Below are 14,300 nucleotides of genomic sequence, written 5' to 3'. Positions count from 1 at the left end.
TAAAGAATAAGACTATAATAATTTTTTTAATATTTTATTTGATTATTCTAGAAATTAGGTTATTAAGTAATTTTGTATTGTTGGGCATGAGCCATAGATGTTGACCTTGGGTTTTATTTTATTAATTGATAAGTCAATCTTAATTAGTTTGAGTGTTTATATGTGGACTTGGCTTGGTTAAGCTAGGGCTTGATTCACTAGTCAAATTAAGATTCTTAACTCTATTAGGAGAAGTTAAGATTTAGGATTTATGATTTGCTATTGTTCTTAAACGAGAAGATGTTTGATAATAAAGTATTGAGTGTTTTATGCATATAGGAACATTGATCTTGTTGTTCTTTCTCCCTTTTTTATTCATGCTTTTCACTTCTCTTTGATATTTTGTAACTGTTTACGGTACTATTCACAATATTGTTCACAAATTGCAGATAAATTAAAATTCTTAGTTCATTTCATTATTTTTTCTAATCAAATCTTTTCTTTTTACTACAAAATTCTAATCCTGACCATTCTTTTAAAACATTTCGAACACTAAATCTATTTCCCTAAATTTTAACACATTACAAACATATGTAGACAAATTCTCCAATTCTTCCTATGTCATTATTGCTTTTAAAAACCATGTCACAATCCAAAACATGATTAAGTAGGCCAGTCTTGGTTTTGGATTAATAAAGCTACTTAAATTTATCTTTAAGATAGAATTTGATATTTTGTCACTATTCACGTTACTATTCACAGGTACTGTTCATAAATTATGGCCAATTAAAATTTTTTTCTTCACCTATATGTTCAACTCTAAACCAAATATTTTCTCTTCCCAACAAAATCCTAACCCTGACCATTATCTTAAAATGTTCTAAACCCTAAATCTATAAATTCCCCTAAACCTTAATTCATCACAAACACATGTAGACAAATTATATAATATGTCCTACATAATTATTACTTTTAAAAAACCATGTCACAATCATAAATTTTTTGTCTTAGTTTTTGAAGAAATTGGAGAAGAACTTTATATTTTGTCATTGTTCAAGATACTGTTAACATATTGTGGACAAATACAATTTCGTTTCTCACACCTCTTTTCAACTTTAAATCAATTTTCCCCTTACAAAGTCCTAACACCAACCATTTTGTTAAAATTTTCTAAACCCCATAAATCTATAAATTCCCCTAAACCTTGACCCACAACAAAACACATGTAGACAAATTCTCCAATTTGTCCTACGTCATTATTAATTTTCAAAAACCATGTCACAATCCTAAAATATGAGTAAGTCTATTCTCTCTCTCTCTGCGCCACCCCCCCAAGCCACAACACCTTCTTCAACCCACAGCAACCACCCACGGCCAAGCTTGCTAGAAGCCTAAACCCGAGCCCATTAATAAACCCATCTGACCTGAGTGAACCCACTCAATGAACCCCCACTACCTGCCTAGATTGAATGGTCAATCTCCCAAACAACATCAAAGCTGCCACCACGATGTCGTTTAGTGTTGTAGCAATGAAAAAAATCTGTTAGGGTAGTTGCGAGCTCATAGGAGACGAAAAAGTGAGTTTTTCTCACCAAAATTTGGAGAAAAGGGGTTTGTTGATCTCATTGTAAATGCTCTAGTAGACTAACTTAATGCCCAACTAGAAGTAGTAGTGTAAGTAGGGACAACTCTTTATGGTGTCTATTGAACAATGCAACTTCAAAATCAAGCTAATCTATAATTTGTTTAGCAAGAGCTTGTGGCTCAATGGTCTAACATGTGGAGAACTTGGGTCCGCACCCCTCTTCCCCCCTTTGTTGTAAGAAAGAAAGAAAGAATAAAAATAATAATAATAATAATAATTTGGTTAACTAACATCAACCACTCATTCATCAGCAACAGGAAGCGGTTTGATTTAGTGAATAAAAGTTTTCAACCCCACACCCCCTCTCTCTCTCTCTCTCTCTCTCTCTCTCTCTCTCTCTCTCTCAAGAAAAAGGTTAACAAGATTCTAATTTTGTGCAAAATGGAGAGACAATGCAATGAATGCATACATCTCAGTCAGTATGCCACAGACAAAGCTAGTTGCTTCCCTTTTTTCCTATAGGTGATAAACAATATAGTGATGTACATCATGTACTGGATTCAACCTGTATTGCAGCCTGCAGGTTGGTCTCTTTCTTTCTTTCTTTCAAATAGGGTTGGACAGATAGTACTTGCCATCTTGTGTTGTGGGGTGGGTTCTGGAACTATGGGTTAATTTTGTGTGTGTGCAGCTGGTACTTATTTGTACCGGACTGCTAGTAGATCAGAAACTGCCCCTTGAGGCCATAACTCACTCATCAATACATACATACATACATATATATATATATATATATTCAGAGTTTAAACAGTCAACTGTGCTCTACAGAACCAAAGTCGTCACAAATTTCTCATTCAAACACAAGTAGAATTATATGGAAAACATATTATTGACTTCTCTTTTCTGAGATTTTCTTAAACGTATTACTCAATTCTTAAACAAATGAAAGAAGAAAAAACTCAATGCCAGGAAGTATATATTGACGTCTAAATGTTATGGGATGGGAAGATATACATTTCTACCATAGATGAACTAAAAAAAAAAAAAAAAAAATCAGCATGCAATAAATTTATAATAAAAAAAGCAGCGAAAATGTCCGAGAGAGAGAAAGAGATAGATCTGATCACTATTATATACCCTTTAACAAGTAAGATTATATGAGCTAAAGGAAGGCATCAAATATTGCAAAGAGAAAAAGAGAGGATGTAATTTTTTTTACCTTTTACCTTTACTAAAACCAGGATAGTAAAGGAGAGGAAGTGTGTTTAGATGTTTGAAACAGCACCTGCAATCGAGTTTAGATCCTGATAGGAAGGGTTTAGGGCTTGAGAACCAGTTGCGGCTAAACTAAAATAATCTAAAACTTTAACCTGAAAGCAAAAAGCCACTGCCCAAACTTATGGGCCGAGTTCAGGACAGTCCAAATTCCAATAATAAGGCCTATGGGTTTTGAATTGTCAACATTGGGTCCTAAAGGTTTTATCAACAACAATTTGCTTTTTTCATTAGAGGAAGATGCCCATACGATTAAGTCTTTAAAACTCACGACCAAATCTTTTGATTATATATAAACTAGTCAGAAATCCGTCCATAGCTTTGTATAGAAGTATAATTAAATTATCATATTGGTTTCAAATTGAAATAATAAACTTGGTTTTTATAGGCTTCTGATCTTCACTATCTGCATCAATAGAAAAATTAAGCATGAAAAGTGATAAAATGTTAGCTTCCAGAGAAATCATATGTTTGTATAATAGTAGTTGAGAAAAATAGAAAAATCTAATCATTATTCCAAATGTAAAAAATTTTTATTTACAAAAAAAAAAAAAAAAAATTGTTCCCTTTATAATTTACCCTTAGTTATTCTCACAACTCATGCAAACTACATAATTTAAATTTAAGAACCTATAGAATCCATATTTAATTATTCATAATTGAACCATCCTAATAAACGCATATGACTTAGTTGAAATGCATTACATTTATATATTTATAGCTCTTACTAAACAATTAAAAGTAACACTTTTAGGTTCAAAGTGTCAAAGTGAAAAAAAAGCCTTCATTCTAAATTGTTAATTAACACAATTATATGCATAATACTGGAAATAAGCCAAAAAAAGAACTATAAATACGGTGTCAATCAAATATTAGGTTTTGTAAGGGCTTTGAAGGTTTAGAATCGTTGTTGTTTGTAGTTGCCACATGTTCATCACAAGCATCTCATCATATATATTCTGTATCAAGTAGAGAATACTTGTAGTCATGATTCATAAAATTAAAATATTGGTGTTAATTAAGAACTAAGTAGCACATTAACATGGAATAGTAAACACTTTGATGGATTTTAGTTGATTTTTTTAGTTCTGACACGTAAATTCAAAAAATTGCAAATGAAATTAACAACCACCATGTGCAAAATAGGAAACTAAATATATATATATATATATATATTAGAAAAAGAATTAAAATAAAAAACTTTATTTTTATTTTATTTTATAATTAGATTAACACATTATAAAACAATAATAAAAATAATTATAAATTAAGTACTGCAAATAATAATACTTATTAGAATACACACAAATAGTAATGCTTTAGTTCTTAGTTGGTATATTACACAAATAATGGATCGCACATAGACAATAATATGATGACTATGGGAAAAACCAATGAAATAAACCATTCCATATTATATTTCTGGAGGGAATTAATCTATAACAACCCCAAGTAACAAAATTGACTAGAATTGAGTTGAAGTTTGTACAAAGACTTAATCTTAAATCTCTTGTTATAAACACTTATATTACCAGACACTAATTATATTCTAACCTTGTTGCATGTAACTCCGAATTCACATGCACTTATATACTAGACCTTGTTGCACATGAATGTCCATTCATAACTCAAAGAAGCCACTCGAAGGTTTAGACCAGCAACTTTGATATAGTCATGTAGACTGGATGCAGCAATTTCACTTAATTATCGAATCTTCATTGTGGAAGTAGATCTCAGGTTGATGCTTCAAGAGAGCTGGAAAATTCCTAAATCTGTATACAGTAACACAACTCTCAAAAAGTTTTGAAAAACTTGCCCTAAGGTTGCTTTTATACTTGTCTTGAAAGCCATGAAACTCTAGATTAAATGGCTTACAAAACCACTTTAGTATTTATTCTGTATGGATTTCAATTGGTCAAGATATATGTGTAGAGAGGGAAAATTCCCAACCTATCATAAGCTAACACGTCACACTACCAAGTCCACAAAATACAACCAATTACAAGCCGCCACGTATTGCTATTAGGTTTTGCTATCACTACTAAGAAACCAACATAAATTTGCCAAGTGTCATGCAAAAACCAATCACGCATCAACGCATGTAAGCGATGACATAAGCAACCTTGCACATGTAAGCGATGACATAATCAGTCCAGCACGTGTAAGTAATGACATAAGCGAACCAATCAGGTTATGATATGTGTCACCAATCAGACTCCGCCGTGTGTCGCTCATCCACCCCCAAATTCCTAACCACCATGTGCAAAATAGGAAACTAAATATATATATATATATATTAGAAAAAGAATTAAAATAAAAAACTTTATTTTTATTTTATTTTATAATTAGATTAACACATTATAAAACAATAATAAAAATAATTATAAATTAAGTACTGCAAATAATAATACTTATTAGAATACACACAAATAGTAATGCTTTAGTTCTTAGTTGGTATATTACACAAATAATGGATCGCACATAGACAATAATATGATGACTATGGGAAAAACCAATGAAATAAACCATTCCATATTATATTTCTGGAGGGAATTAATCTATAACAACCCCAAGTAACAAAATTGACTAGAATTGAGTTGAAGTTTGTACAAAGACTTAATCTTAAATCTCTTGTTATAAACACTTATATTACCAGACACTAATTATATTCTAACCTTGTTGCATGTAACTCCGAATTCACATGCACTTATATACTAGACCTTGTTGCACATGAATGTCCATTCATAACTCAAAGAAGCCACTCGAAGGTTTAGACCAGCAACTTTGATATAGTCATGTAGACTGGATGCAGCAATTTCACTTAATTATCGAATCTTCATTGTGGAAGTAGATCTCAGGTTGATGCTTCAAGAGAGCTGGAAAATTCCTAAATCTGTATACAGTAACACAACTCTCAAAAAGTTTTGAAAAACTTGCCCTAAGGTTGCTTTTATACTTGTCTTGAAAGCCATGAAACTCTAGATTAAATGGCTTACAAAACCACTTTAGTATTTATTCTGTATGGATTTCAATTGGTCAAGATATATGTGTAGAGAGGGAAAATTCCCAACCTATCATAAGCTAACACGTCACACTACCAAGTCCACAAAATACAACCAATTACAAGCCGCCACGTATTGCTATTAGGTTTTGCTATCACTACTAAGAAACCAACATAAATTTGCCAAGTGTCATGCAAAAACCAATCACGCATCAACGCATGTAAGCGATGACATAAGCAACCTTGCACATGTAAGCGATGACATAATCAGTCCAGCACGTGTAAGTAATGACATAAGCGAACCAATCAGGTTATGATATGTGTCACCAATCAGACTCCGCCGTGTGTCGCTCATCCACCCCCAAATTCCTATAAATAAAAGCCTTCCTAAGACATTTAGGAGGACATCAAGCCATTTGAAGCACAAGTAGTATCAGAGAAGATTCAGAAGCACTCAGAAGTACAGAAGCTCTGCAGGAATCAAGCCTCAAAGCCTTCAATAACTTCAATCCCAAAATCGAAGAACATTCGAAGCGAAATCATCCAAACTATCTGCCTAAATCTTAAAGTTTGCTGGAATCAAGCTCAAAAGCCTCTAGAAATATCAACAAATCACAAATCAGTGAAGGTCTATGGATTCAAGCCCTTAAGGCCCCGAAGAACTTCCAACAAGTTCATAGTCAGAGATTCATTATAATTCCGTTTCAACAATCTTCAATCCATCCCTCAACCAAATTGAAGGATATTTTGTGTTCAAGTCAAAATCACATTACCACAAATCCAATCAATAAGTCTTGCAAGGAGATCGCAGAGGATCACTCTTTTGTAATTTCAGAGAATTGTACTACACAATCATAATACAAATTCGCATTTGTGAAACTATTTTACTTGTTTGATTTATTTCAAACTAGAAATTTAGTCATCTACAATATGGTTCAACTAGTCGAGTAAAGTAAAACTCGGTAGATTGGGCTTGTGTTGAAATCAGCACAGTGGCAGATTGGCAATCTCGTTTTTGAGTTTCTTGAGTCTTTTACGGTTTGAATTTTAACTTGTTTTGCACTTGAACATATTTCCAATATAAAACCAAGACTAACTAAGATTCTAAGTGTTGCAATTGTTCATGGTCTTACGGACCTAATAGTCTGCAATGCATATTTTTCTCATTCTTAAGATGCAGTATTTGAGCAATTCAAAACTCTTCCTTTTTGTCCATTAAAGTTCATTTCTTATACACATTTATTAGCTTTTCTATGATTTCAATTGGCATTAAAACCTTCAAATTTTTTCCCGGACTGAAATCGAAACCTTAAACTCTTTATACCATATACTGTTATATTAAGTGGGTAAATTTTCTAAGGAAGCCTGATTATAAATAGGCTAAGAGAGTACGAACTACAAAAACATGATTGTAATTAATATTAAGGAGGTTTTCTTTTATCTTCATGAATACAAGGGCAACTTGAGGTTGTCGGGGTTTCAGATATTATGAAAGAGTCATGCATGCTAGGAATATATACAAATTTTACCATATATTTCTCAAAAAAAAAAAAAAAAAGCTTGTATGTTTTTTTGTAGTAAGTTTAACATTTTCCATTATGAAATGGAAGCCTATCAATGAGATATAATATCTTCTTTGTAAGTCTAAGATTAAGTGTGTTCCAAGTATTCAATATTTATTTGATGCCTCAACCATAATGCCGTTTGAGAAATGTAATATCTTCTTGTAAGTCTAAGATTAAGGAAAAGCTAATAAGAATAAGAGTACGTATATAATAGATAGTTAGGTTTTTATATTTTAATTGGTTATTCTAGAGTTTAAGTTATGAAGTAATTTTGTATTGTTGGGTATGAGTCATAACTGTGGGTATTGGGTTTAATTTTATTAATTGATAAGTCAATCTTAATTAGTTTATGAGTGTTTATATGTGGATTTTGGCTTGTTTAGTTAGGATTTGATTTACTAGTAAAAGTAAGATAGTTAATTCCAATAGGAAAAGTTAAGATTTAGAATTTATGTCAGTGTGCTATTGTCCTTAAACAAGAAGAGGCTGGATAATAAAATATTGAGTGTTTTGAGTATATAGAGACATTGATCTTATTGTCATTCTTTCATTTTCTCTTCTTATTTTTTACTTCTCCTTGATATTTTGTTATTGTTCATGATACTATTCACAGGTGCTGTTCACATATTGCGGACAAATTCAATTTATTTTTTCTTTTCATCTTTTTTCAAATCAAATCTTTTCTTTTTACTACAAAATCCTAATCTTGACCATTCTTTTAAAATTTTCCGAACGCCAAATCTATTCCCTTAAATCTTAACACATTACAAACACATGTAGACAAGTTCTCCATTTTGTCCCTAGTCATTATTGCTTTCAAAAACCCTGTCCCAATCCTAAACATGATTATGTAGGTCAATCTTGGTTTTGGATTGATAAAGCTACCTAAATCTATCTTTAAGAAAGAACTCGATATTTTGTCACTATTCACGATACTATTCATGAGTACCGTTCACAAATTATGGGCAAATTGAAAATATTTTTCTCTCACCTGTCAACTCTAAATCAAATACTTTCTCCTTTCTTACAAAATCCTAATCCTAAACATTATCTTGAAATGTCCTAACATGTGAAGAACTTGGGTCTGCACCCCTCCTCCCACTTGTTGTAAGAAAGAAAGAAAAATAAAAACTATAATTTGTTTAATAGATCACATTAACCACTCATTCATCCTGATCATCAATCATAAACTATAATTGGAAATATTGTCTATCAGCAACAGGATGCGGTTTTTACTTCACTATCTGTGTCATAGCCTCAAGCCCTCAAGTCCAGAAAAATATAGATACTATCTCATGTTTGATTTAGAGAATAAATTTTTTTCAATCCCACCCTCTCTCTCTCTCTCTCTCTCTCAAGAAAAAGGTTATAAAGATTTCTATTTTGTTCAAATGGAGAGGCAATGCATACATCTTAGTCGGTATGCCACAGACAAAACTCGTTGTTTCCCTTTTTTCACAATATAGTGATGTACTCACAGCTACATAGGTAAAAATTGCCCCTTGGGGCCAAAAGTCACTCATCAATATATATATATATATATATGTAAAAATCTAACAAATGGAACACTAAAGCAGCCATAAGTATATAATGATTCATTTCTTAATCAATGGTTTTCGAGTTTAGACAATATAGTGTGCTCTACAGAACCAAAGTCATCACAAATTTCTCATGCAAACACTAGTAAAATTATATTGAAAACATATTACTTACTTACTGAGATTTTCTAATGTATTACTCAATGCTTAAACAAATGAAGAACAAAAAACTCATTGTTGGAAAGTTTATATTGACGTCTAAATGTTATGGAGTGGGAAGATATACATTTCTCTCATAGATGACTTATAAAAAATTTAGTATGCAATAGATTTATAATGAATAACAGCAAAAATCTCTGAGAGAGACAGATCTGATTACTATTATGTATATACCCTTTAAAAAGTAAGATTATATGAGACAAAGGAAGGGCATCAAATAGTGCAAAGAGAAGAAGAGAGGGATTAAATTTTTTTTTTACCTTTACCATTCCTTTACTAATTGCGTATAGTAAACAATAGGAAACAGCACCAGCAATCAATGTTTAGATCTCGATAGGAAGGGTTTTAATCCTTAAGGACCAGTTATGGCTAAAATATTCTCAAACTTAACATGACAGCAGAAGCCACTGCCCAAGCTTATGGGCCGAGTTCAGGATAGTCCAAATTCCTCAAATTGTGGGTTTTGAATTGTCAACATTAGGCCCAAAAATATAATGAGCCGAAGATGCCCACGTTAAAACTCAAGACCAAGTCTTTTGATTATATATAAATTAAAATTTTTAAAATTATATTATACCCTCAAGAAATTTTAATCCCAACAATGATAAAATTCATTCAGTTTGGTCTCTCTCTCTCAATTATATATATATATATGAAACTTTCATTGACCTATAGAATCAAGATTAGAGATGGACAAGGGGGCCATGGCTCCATTGAAATATTATTTTTTATTTTTTATTTTGTTTTTAATTTGATCGTATATATAAAAGGTTTGGAAGTTTGAAACCAGAAGAACGTGTATCTAATCTTCAAAATTGAAAATCCGCAAATTGAAAGTTGGTCCAAAGTTTGAACAAGATTTCATTCTTCTTTGAATCAATTTTAAACTTATTGTTGACAAGTTCTCAAATTCCTGAAAATTCTAAGGGGAATTTTATTTTAGTTTTGATTTAAAAAGAAGATAGTGATCCTGTGAGAGTGGTAACATACAGAGGAAGGATAGTGATCTTAGGAGAGTGGTGATTACATACGGTGGAAAGTTTAAAAATAGATATTAGAATGACCTAAATGATTCAACACCCCTTATATAATATATATGAATATGCACACTCTTATCGAGAGCCAAAACCTTAGGAAGAGTTATGTCTCTCTCAATGGTTACAACCCTTCACCAAAACAATATAACGGTATTGCGGAGCAAAACATCTTTTCGTGCGGCCGGAATGAATTATTTGAGGGAGAGTCGGTGTTATGGTGTGATGACCCTTATATACTTGCGTCTCCCACTTGAGCACACCGTGATGTTACTGATGTAGGTGGATTGTTGTAGTTAGCATGAAGTCATGGTTTCAATATTCTCGTGTTAACTCTCATATGTCATATATGATAACTAGGGGTGATAATTTTTTACCCAAACCCATTAATTCACCCATGACTCATCTAATTTGAGTAAGTTTTGACCCAACCCAATTAAACATTTGGATTAAACGAGGGGGATTCTAGCATTTTACCCTTATTTTAAAAAAAAAAATTAGCAATATGCTTTTGTTTTGAAACTATATAGGAAAATGCCCATGTTTCGATACTTGATTACCATAAAATCGAGTTTCAATAAAATACTCGATTTGTACAAAATCGAGTTATGCTCGATCAAACTTAAAAAAAAAAAAAAAAAAAAAATGCATGGAACTCGAGTTCCATTAAAAACGCCACTATAGGACAATCAAAACGTAGCTATAGGTTATGCTCAAGTTTCATGCAATTTTTTTTTTTTAGTTTGATCAGCTATAGTAGTATTTAGGAACACCTATAGTGGCGTTCAGGACATCTATAGTGATGTTTTGGAACTCGAGTTCCATGCATTTTTTTTTTTTTTAAAAGTTTGATCGGGCATGACTTGATTTTGTACAAATCGAGTATTTTATTGAAAATCGATTTTAAGGTAATCAAGTATCAAAATAGAGGCATAAACCTAGATAGTTTGGAAACAAGGGTGTCGATCACGTTTTGCGGCCCAAACCCAAAGGGTATGAGATATTGGCCCAATGAGCCCAAAACAATAAATTTGTAGAGAGTGGGTTGAAGAACTGGGCTCTAGTGAGTTAAGCAATGAACCAATAGGTTTTGATGAGGAAGAAAGACAGATAAGAAGTATGTACTAAAGAAATAAAGTCCTCGGTCAAGTCCGAGGAGACTGGTTTCTTAAATATACTCTTAAGGTTCCTTTACAAGTTTGATTCTGGATTGCTACAATATTTCTTGCTTGATTTTCTGACCCCCCCTTCTTCCAGGGTTCTCTTACATTATATACTCTTTTCTCGGTGATCTTGGCTCTCCATTTGTCAATCATCCAAGCTGCTACTTGAGTTCCTGTCAATTAGACACCCTTTCTGGCTACCTATGAGTTGCAGTTGCCAAGGAAACACTGTTCAGGGGTCTTCTTCATACAAATACAGCGAGCAAAGTAACTGTAAGACATTTAATGCGATGACAGCAGCTTTTTCTTAGATATTTTTGGGTCCCCTTCATTCTCGTGTGTTTCTGGGGCAAGCTCCCATCACTGGAGCTTCTATGGAGGTCATTTTCCTAGTGGGAATTCATGCTTGAGACGTATCAACCTTAGTCGAGGAGGAATTACTCCTCGGACCACCTCCTATTCATTTTTTACTCACGAGACTTTAAACTGGAATTCCTCATATTTATTTGTCTCTCCTCGAATATTCCAACGTTCTTGGATAAGGTCAAAGGCCCAACATACGACTTTTGGGCCCTTATCCCTACAAGGCGCATCTTGTTAAATATTTTTAAAAATAAGGGTAAAATGCTAGAATCCCCATTAAACAAGTAAAGAATGATCGGGTAATTTAATTAAATGAATCTTAATAGATAAACTGGGTACCCATTGTGTGGGTTACCCACTTACATTTAAAAACAAAAATATAACAAAATCAAAAGCCTAGCTGCCTGGCCTCCTCTTTCTCCCTTCTCCTCTTTCTTTTTCTTATTGATTTTCTTAGGTTTTCCTCTCATTTTCCCACCTTCGAAACGCCAAGAACCTCTCTCCCTTTCTCCTTTCTCTTTTTCTTGTTGACTTCCTTAGGTTTTCATCTCATTTTCTCACCTTCCAAACGCTGAGATCCGCTTATGGGTATTCTGATCTAGATCTCAATTTGTAGTTCATTTTATTCATCCTTTGCTCTTGATCTATATGTTTGGATCAATCTATGGATTTTCTTTCTCGATTTCGAATCGAAAGAACTGTGAATAAGTCTATGGCTATGGACACTGACATATTTTTCAGTCAATTCGTTGTCGACTTCATCTCCTATGTTGCCTCCTTCGGTGAATCCTTTGACTTCGACTTTGAATCTGGCGCTAGAATTAGCTTGGTGGCCAAGAGGTTGTTCACCTATACAGCCATTTTCAACCCTTAATAATCTCTGAGATATTATCTTGGTGGGCAAGAGGTTTAGATCAAATAGGAGGGATGGTCCACCCCAAACCCTACCCATTTTCTTTCTAACTTTGCTTAATATCTTGGTTATTTCATGAGAAAACGGAGGAAAATATAAGCTAAATCTTGTTTGGTTCAAGAGAAAATGGAGAAAAATATAAGACAAGAATGAATTTTCAATCTCTTAAAATAACTGACTATTTCCTATCTTTTATTAAAAATTAAAAAATAAAATCGATTTTTTTTTTCCAAATCGTTGTACCTTGTCCATTATAAAACATACATGTAAAGAAATCATGATAATATCACTTTCCATAATTCTCATTTTCAGAAGAAGAGAAAGAAGGAAAACAATTCCAACAAATTAATGATGGTTCAATCTTGTCCATTAAAGATATTACAATTTAAATAATAATATAATCAAAAAAATTATAGATGGTTACACAAAACAAGGAGAGGAAGAATGGAATATGGAAGAAAAAGTGTCCAAGAATGATTAAACCAACTAATCGAACAGAGATATATATGACTATTTCAAACGGAATAATTGTTGAACCATTAAACAAACACTTGGTGAACCGAATCCATGACAAGTATTAGTATTACGAGATAAGGGAAATTGTTCAAAGAAATGAGATGCTATCAATGACATCATTGTCAGAACCACATCCCAGAAATGCATGTTTGTTTTGTTTCTTTAAATCTAATTCTTATCTTATGACCTTATTTATTAATAGAAAAATTATCCCCTTATGACAATTCTTTGGTAAAGTCCTTATGACAATTCTAGATATTGTAAACCCCTCCTAAACACTCAATTAATAACTTCGTAACTGCGAGAACCACATCCTAAGAATGACGGAGCAATTGATTCCACGACATGGTTGCTCAATCAATGATGCCATAGTGCCCATGGGGTATATCAAATACAAATCATTTGTACCACTTTTCATGTTCTACTTTATGTTTCATCAATCACAACTTGTTATATATTTATTTGACTTTCCTTATAAAATAACCAAAGTTTAAAATGGAAAAAAATAAAACACATATCCTAATCAAAAGAGTTAAGAATGAATTGAATTTCTCAAGAAAATCACACACATATTTTGATAAAGATTAACCAAAAATTGAAAATGCATCATTAATTTCAAAGCTTTAAGAGTTATCTTCCAAGAGAATTGTTAAGTTATGATTTTTCTCATAACATTAGTGTTGGCTTATTTAATGACAAAAAGTGTTGTAATTGCATTAATTTATTTTCTTGTATTTTGTGGGATTTATTTGTAATGAGTTTAGTATTAAGTGGTGAAAATTTGATCAAGACAACTGAAGGTCACATGAGAAACACATGCAGGAAAGTGAATAGTCAAGCCAAGTGTTCAGCTCAGTATAGCCTATCTAGGAGGTTAACTCACAACTTCGATTCACGACTTGCACTAGTTGCGATTGACCCACAAAGTTTCCCTGTTTTACTGAAAATTGTGACTTTTTATATTCCTATCACTTATACTATGTATACCATTATTACCCACAGAAATGGTAAAGAGCTTATTGAGAGAAAAATCCTAAGAGAGGTTTCTACAACACACTCACCTTATTAGAGAGAGAGCTACTCATTCTTAGAGAGAAATCTTTGTAGTCTTTTCTCCTTCCCTTTCCCATTATTATATCCATTGAGAGG

The sequence above is a fragment of the Quercus suber genome, unplaced genomic scaffold, assembly GCF_002906115.3.
Source record: "Quercus suber isolate HL8 unplaced genomic scaffold, Cork oak 2.0 scaffold_344, whole genome shotgun sequence".
Classification (NCBI taxonomy): domain Eukaryota; kingdom Viridiplantae; phylum Streptophyta; class Magnoliopsida; order Fagales; family Fagaceae; genus Quercus; species Quercus suber.
This window is presented reverse-complemented; position numbering follows the sequence as displayed.